Raw genomic sequence first — 7,427 nt, 5'->3', positions numbered from 1 at the left:
TTCTGGCCTGGAGAATTCCATGGACTGTATAGTCCATGGGGTCACAAAGAGTTAGACACGATTGAGCGACTTTCACTTTCACTTTCACCTTCCAATGACACAAAATACCTGTACTCCAAAAGCTCTAAGATGCCAATAAAAGAAATGAAAGGTGACACAGAAAGATGGAAAGATTAAACTATCTTTTTGGATTGGAAGGGTTAATATTGTCAAAATGACTATACTACCCAAGGCAATCTACAGATTCAGTATAATCCCTACCAATTATCAGTGGCATTTTTCACAAAACTAGAACAAAAAAATCTTAAAATTTGTATGGAGACACAAAAGACCCCAAATAGCCAAAGCAATATTGAGAAACAAAAATGGAGCTGGAGGAATCAGGATCCTTGACTTCAGACAATACTACAAAGGTACAGCCATCAAAACAATATAATATTGGCACAAAATAGAAATATAGATCAATGGAACAGGAAAGAAAGCCCAGAAATAAATCCATACACTTATGGTCAATTAATCTAAGATAAAGGAGGCATGAATATAAATAGAGAAAAGACAGTCAATAAATGCTTGGAAAACTGAACAGCTATAAGTAAAAAAACGACTGTAGAACATTCTTCGCACCATACACAAAAATAAGCTCAAAATGGATTAACCATCTAAATGTAGGAATGGATACCATAAAACTCTTAAAGGAAAACATAGGCAAAAGGCTTTTGTGGTCTATCTCCTAGAGTAATGAAGATAACAAAAATAAACAAATGGGACCTAATTAAGCTCAAAAGCTTTTGTACAACAAAAGAAATCTTTAAAATGTAAAGACCACCCACAGAATGGGGTTCTTTTGCAACCCCAAATTGAAAATGATGTGGCCTACTTGCAATTAATCTCCAATTACAAATATGTACAAATAGCTGATACCAAGGGAACATTACATGCAAGGATGGGCATGATAAAGGACAGAAGCCATAAGGATCTAACAGAACCAAGAGAGATTAATAAGAGGTGGCAAGAACATACAGAAGAATTGTACCAAAAAAAAAGTCTTAATGACCCAGAAAACCACGTTGGTGTGGTCACTCATCTAGAGCCAGACATCTTGAAGTGTGAAGTCAAGTTATGCCTTAAAAATTATTACTATGAAAAAGGTAGTGGAGGTGATGAAATTCCAGCTAAGTTATTTTAAATCCTAAAAGATGATGCTGTTAAAGTGCTGCATTCAGTATGTCAACAAATTTGGAAAACTCAGCAGTAGCCACAGAACTGGAAAAAGGCAGTTTTCTTTCCAATTCCAAAGAAGGGCAATGTCAAAGAATGTTCAAACTACTGTACAGTTGAGCTCCTTTCACATACTAGTAAGATTATGCTCAAAATCCTTCAAGCCAGGTTTCAGTAGTACATGAACCAAGAAATTGCAGGTATACAAGCTGGATTTAGAAAAGGCAGAGAAACCAAATTGCCAACATCCGCTGAACCATAGAGAAAGCAAGGAAATTCCAGAAAAACATCTACTTCTGCTTAATTGACTAAGTTAAAGCCTTTGACTGTGTAGATCACAACAAATTTTCACCCTGTGGAAAATTCTGAAAGAGATGGGAATACCAGACCACCTTACCTGTCTCTTGAGAAACTTGTATACTGGTCAAAAAGCAACAGTTAGAATTTTATATGGAACAACTGACTGGTTCAAATTAGGAGAGTAGTAAGATGATTCCTTGGAGGAGGCCATGGCAATCCACCCCAGTATTGCCTGGAGAATGCCATGGACAGAGGAGTCTGGCAGGCTACAGTCTACAGAGTCACATAGAGTTAGCCGTGCCTGAGGCGACTTAGCATGTACAGCACATGCGCAAGACTAGGCTATATATTCTCACCGTTTGTTTAATTTATATTCAGAGTACATCATGCAAAATGCCAGGCTGGATGAACCACAAGCTGGAATCAAGACTGTCTGGAAAAATATCAACAGCCTCTGATATGCAGATAATACCACTTTAATGGCAAAAAGTGAAGAGGAGCTAAAGAGCCTCTTGATGAAGGTAAAAGAAGAGCAAAAAAGCTGGCTTAAAACAACATTCAGTACTCACTTTGGCAGCACACATACTAACACTGGAATGAAACAAAGATTAGCGTGGCCCCTGCACAAGGATGACACACAAATTCGTGAAGCACTCCATATTTTACCATGGCCAATTCATATTAATATATGGCAGAAACCATCATAATATTATAAAGTAACAAACCTCCAATTAAAATAAATAAATAAATAAATAATTTAAGTCATGAAATACACTTTCCAGGTCAGGCGCTGAGAAGAAAGCTCATTTTACATATCAGAAACAGAGTGACATAAAGTTACCAAAATTAATATCTCAGACATTATACTGCTATGTGCACTTTTTTTGTTAAAAGAAACTACTGTACCTAAGAAGCAGCATACAACACCATGGTTTTATTTTGAAGAATCAATTGAAGGTTATACATTTAAGCTGATTGCTTTTAAAAATATTAATTAATTTATTTTAATTGGAGGATAATTACCTTACAATATTGTGGTTTTTGCCATTCATCAACATGAATCAGCCATGCATGCACATAATTGCTTTTTAAATGAGTTTGGCTGACATTTAAAAAATGTGAAATACAGTCACTAAATTTAGTTTTACTATTTTTTTTTTTTTTGGTAAATGCAATACTCAAAGTTTTCTCTTGTACTCCACATGCCTACTGGAGAAGGAAATGGAAACCCACTCCAGTATTCTTGCCTGGGAAATCCCATGGAAAGAGGAGTGTGGTGGGCTACAGTCCGTGGGGTCACAAAGAGTCGGACATGACTGATGAACACTTTTCCACATGCTTATAAAGTTTTTATAAACAGGTTGTTTATGTGACCTAAAGGGATTCAAAAGTAATTCTTATGTTCTTCAATTTATTCTGACTTATATTGAGAGAGACTCTATGTTTAATAAAATTTTTAATGAAGTTGCATTTAATCTCAAATACATTAAAGGAATATCTTAAGATTGGAAACAAACAAAACTCAACATTCAAAAAAGTAAGATCATGGCATTCAGTCCCATTCAGTTCAGTTTAGTCTTTCAGTCGTGTCCAACTCTTTGCAACCCCATGAATCGCAGCACACCAGGCCTCCCTGTCCATCACCAACTTGCGGAGTTCACTCAAACTCATGTCCATCGAGTCGGTGATGCCATCCACCCATCTCATCCTCGGTCGTCCCCTTCTCCTCCTGTCCTCAATCCCTCCCAGCATCAGAGTCTTTTCCAATGAGTCAACTCTTCCCATGAGGTAGCCAAAGTATTGGTGTTTCAGCTTTAGCATCAGTCCTTCCAAAGGACACCCAAGACTGATCTCCTTTAGAATGGACTGGTTGGATCTCCTTGCAGGCCAAGGGACTCTCAACAGTCTTCAACACCACAGTTCAAAAGCATCAATTCTTCGGCGTTCAGCCTTCTTCTCAGTCCAACTCTCACATCCATACATGACTACTGGAAAAACCATAGCCTTGACTAGATGGACCTTTGTTGGCAAAGTAATGCCTCTGCTTTTGAATATGCTATCTAGGTTGGTCATAATTTTCCTTCCAAGGAGTAAGCGTCTTAATTTCATGGCTGCGAACACCACCATCTGCAGTGATTTTGAAGCCCCCCAAAATAAAGTCTGACACTGTTTCCACTGTTTCCCCATCTATTTCCCATGAAGTGATGGGACCAGATGCCATGATCTTCATTTTCTGAATGTTGAACTTTAAGCCAACTTTTTCACTCTCCTCTTTCAGTTTCATCAGGAGACTCTTTAGTTCTTCTTTGCTTTCTGCCATAAGGGTGGTATCATCTGTATATCTGAGATTATTGATATTTCTCCTGGCAATCTTGATTCCAGCTTGTGCTTCCTCCAGCCCAGTGTTTCTCATGATGTACTCTGCATATAAGTTAAATAAAGCAGGGTGACAATTAACAGCCTTGATGCATTCCTTTCCCTATTTGGAACCAGTCTGTTGTTCCATGTCCAGTTCTAACTGTTGCTTCCTGACCTGCATACAGATTTCTCAAGAGGCAGGTCAGATAGTCTGGTATTCCCATCTCTTTCAGAATTTTCCAAAATTTGTTGTGGTCCACACAGTCAAAGGCTTTGGCATTGTCAATAAAGCAGTAATAGAAGTTTTTCTGGAACTCTCTTGCTTTTTCGATTATCCAGTGGATGGTGACAATTTGATTTCTGGTTCCTCTGCCTTTTCTAAATCCAGCTTGAACATCTGGAAGTTCATAGTTCATGTACTGTTGAAGCCTGACTTGGAGAATTTTGAGCATTACTTTACTAGCATGTGAGATGAGTGCAACTGTGTGGTGGTTTGAGCATTCTTTGTCATTGGAATGAAAGCTGACCTTTTCAAGTCTGTGGCCACTGCTGAGTTTTCAAAAATTGCTGGCATATTGAATACAGCACTTTAACAGCATTATATTTTAGGATATGAAATAGCTCAACTGGAATTCTATCACCTTCACTAGCTTTGTTCCTAGTGATGCTTCCTAAGGCCTACTTGACTTCGCATTCCAGGATGTCTAGCTGTAGGTGAGTGATCACACCATCGTGATTATCTGGGTTGTGAAGATCTTTTTTGTACAGTTCTGTGTATTCTTGCCCCCTCTTCTTAATATCCTCTGCTTCTGTTAGGTCCATACCATTTCTGTCTTTTATTGAGCCCATTTTTGCATGAAATTCTCTCTTCATATCTCTTAATTTTTTTGAAGATATCTCTAGTCATTTGCATTCTGTTGTTTTCTCTATTTCTTTGCACTGATCACTGAGAAAGGCTTTCTTATCTCTCCTTGGTATTCTTCAGAATTCTGCATTCAATTGTGTATATGTTTCCTTTTTTCCTTTGATTTTTGCCTCTCTTCTTTTCACAGCTATTTGTAAGGCATTCCTCAGACAGCCATTTTGCTTTTTTGTATTTCTTTTTCTTGGGGATGGTCTTGATCCCTGTGTCCTGTACAACGTCACAAACCTCCATCCATAGTCAGAGAAGTCAGTCAGAGAAAGGCAAATATCAGATCATATTGCTTATATGTGGAGTCTAGAACTAATGATACAAATGAACTCATTTACAAAATAGGAACAGACTAACAGAGAATGAACTTATGATTACTAGGAGGGAAAGGTAGGGGGAGGGATAGACTGAGATTTTGATATTGACACATACACATATTTAAGATAGAACAACAAGAAGGACTTGCTGTATAGCAGAAAGAATTCTGCTCAATATTCTGTAATAATCTAAATGAGAAAAAGAATTTGAAAAATAATATATACACATATATGTATAGCTGAATATCTTTCTGTATACCCTAAACTAACTCACTGTTGTTAATCAATGATACTCCAATGTAAAACAAATTTAAAAGATATGCTTTGGAGGTGCACTTGTTAAAATGTTTAGCTTTCTCTGCCTTAATTTCATAATTTTAAAAATGGAGTTACTACCTGCCTTATGGTAGGCTACAGTAAGGATTAAATTATATGTGGCATGTACAATATTCAGCATACTTAACAAATGTTAGCTTTTCCTCTTATGGAAAGAGTACCGGGTAGAAAAGAATAGATCCATGCTTTGGTTTAGTTCAGCTATTAACTGAACATATGGCCTCAGTTGGGAAGGGATGGTGATTATAAATCACAGGCTATTAGGGCTGTATGGGAACTCTGGGATTATTGATGTCATCCTACCAGTACGGAAAGAATCGGCAGCACAGGAAAGTAAAACCATATCCTGTAGGAAATTCCTGGCACTGAATAGGTGGTCCAATAAGGCCATTCCTGTTATGAAACTCCAGTGATTCTAAGTATTCCATAATGTTGCTGACAATTTTTTTATATAAGGGCTCTCTGGGCTCTTTCCTAGTAATTGGGTCATTTTATTTCTATTCTGTCTTGACCAGAGTTCACAGGTTTCTCAGAAAAAGCCATAAAATAATATGCCAAATCAAAATTTATTTTCTTTTCTTTTGCTCCACAATTGTGCATTTTCAGTGACTCAGCCCACTGAGAGACGTTCTACTTTCAACTTCCCCTTGAGGTACTGATTTCTGCCTGGGCCGCTTGAAAATCTCCAACCAAGAGCAGTGATCAGTCTTAATATCATTAAAAGTAGAACAGCAAAACATCATGCTCCTTTTGTGAAGTAATAGGAAGTAAGCAGCATCACTGCTCACGTAATCTTTCCATTTAAAAATTTTTATTAAGGAAAAAATAAAACATTTTCAGAAGAAGAGAAAATACCATAAATGCTTTCATGTACTTTCAACTCAGATTCAATTTCTACCATGGGTAAATAGCATGGGGGAAGGTGGAATCATTTTAAATTAAAAGATTCTTAACAGGGTGTTGCAGTTTCAGAAATAGTGGAGACTGGGTGGATAGAACTGTTCCTCAGATGATAATTGTAAAATCTGGAACACACACACGAACACACACACGCACACACACACACACACACACACACGCGCGCGCGCGCACACACACACACACACACACACGCGCACGCGCGCGAACTGGAGAGTGACCAAAATCAAAACTATAGGAAAGAAGAATTTCCATGAGTATGATTTGAAGGTTTTCAGGCTTCTGCCTACACAGCTATACAGCAGCAGAAAGCCACCATCTTACTAATCTGAGCTATCAGATGCAGTTTGGGACTGGCAAAGCAGAAAGTTAGAGGAATTATCCTGGAACGGAGGAAACTGCACAAGGTGAAATCCTTGAACATATACATATAAAATCTGCCAAAAACTTTGGATGACTACTAAACTATAATGGCCAGGGAAGACCTGAAGAGGTCTTGAAATATACAGTAGCTGAGAGCTGAATAAACTGAGTGGGGAGATCATTTGCTATCTACCACAAGGAAGACAGAGTTCTGAGTCTGAGTCAAGCCAAAGTAACTAACTGCCTTCTAAAATAAGACTTACTGTTCAGAAGAACATAACATAATCCAGATACCCAACACTGTATAATTCAAGGTCTAGTTGCCAATCAGAAAAGTCCCCGGATGTACAAAAAAACAAAAACACAAACCCACAAAAATATCCACACACAATGAGTGAAAATAAGGAAGAAGTTTTAGAAGACTTGAAGGTAGAAAAAAAGAAAACCTCTCCAGTCCTAGTATCTGTCCTACCTGCCTAGACTTGAGGCATCTCTAGTAATACCAGGCTCTAATTTACTCTCACTAGGCACTACGCATTATGGATCTTCCCTTGTAGCTCAGTCAGTAAAGAATCTGCTTGCAATGCAGGAGACCCAGGTTCTGTTCCTGGGTTGGGAAGATCCTCTGGAGAAGGAAATGGCAACCTACCCCAGTTTTGTTGCCTGGAGAGTCCCATGGACAGAAGAGCCTGGCAGGTTATAGT

At 38.1% G+C, this 7,427-nt stretch overlaps 1 non-coding gene across 1 annotated transcript; it reads left to right on the top strand.

Moving 5' to 3' along the window:
- Positions 1–2,079: 2,079 nt before the first annotated feature.
- LOC138074690 (U6 spliceosomal RNA) lies at positions 2,080–2,183 on the top strand. Its single transcript, XR_011144513.1, has one exon. It is a non-coding gene; the product is annotated as a U6 spliceosomal RNA (small nuclear RNA).
- Positions 2,184–7,427: the final 5,244 nt, after the last annotated feature.

Source organism: Capricornis sumatraensis, chromosome 2 (assembly GCF_032405125.1).
Source record: "Capricornis sumatraensis isolate serow.1 chromosome 2, serow.2, whole genome shotgun sequence".
Classification (NCBI taxonomy): domain Eukaryota; kingdom Metazoa; phylum Chordata; class Mammalia; order Artiodactyla; family Bovidae; genus Capricornis; species Capricornis sumatraensis.
Note: the sequence above shows the minus strand (reverse complement) of the source record. Positions and strands in the feature narration are given on the sequence as shown.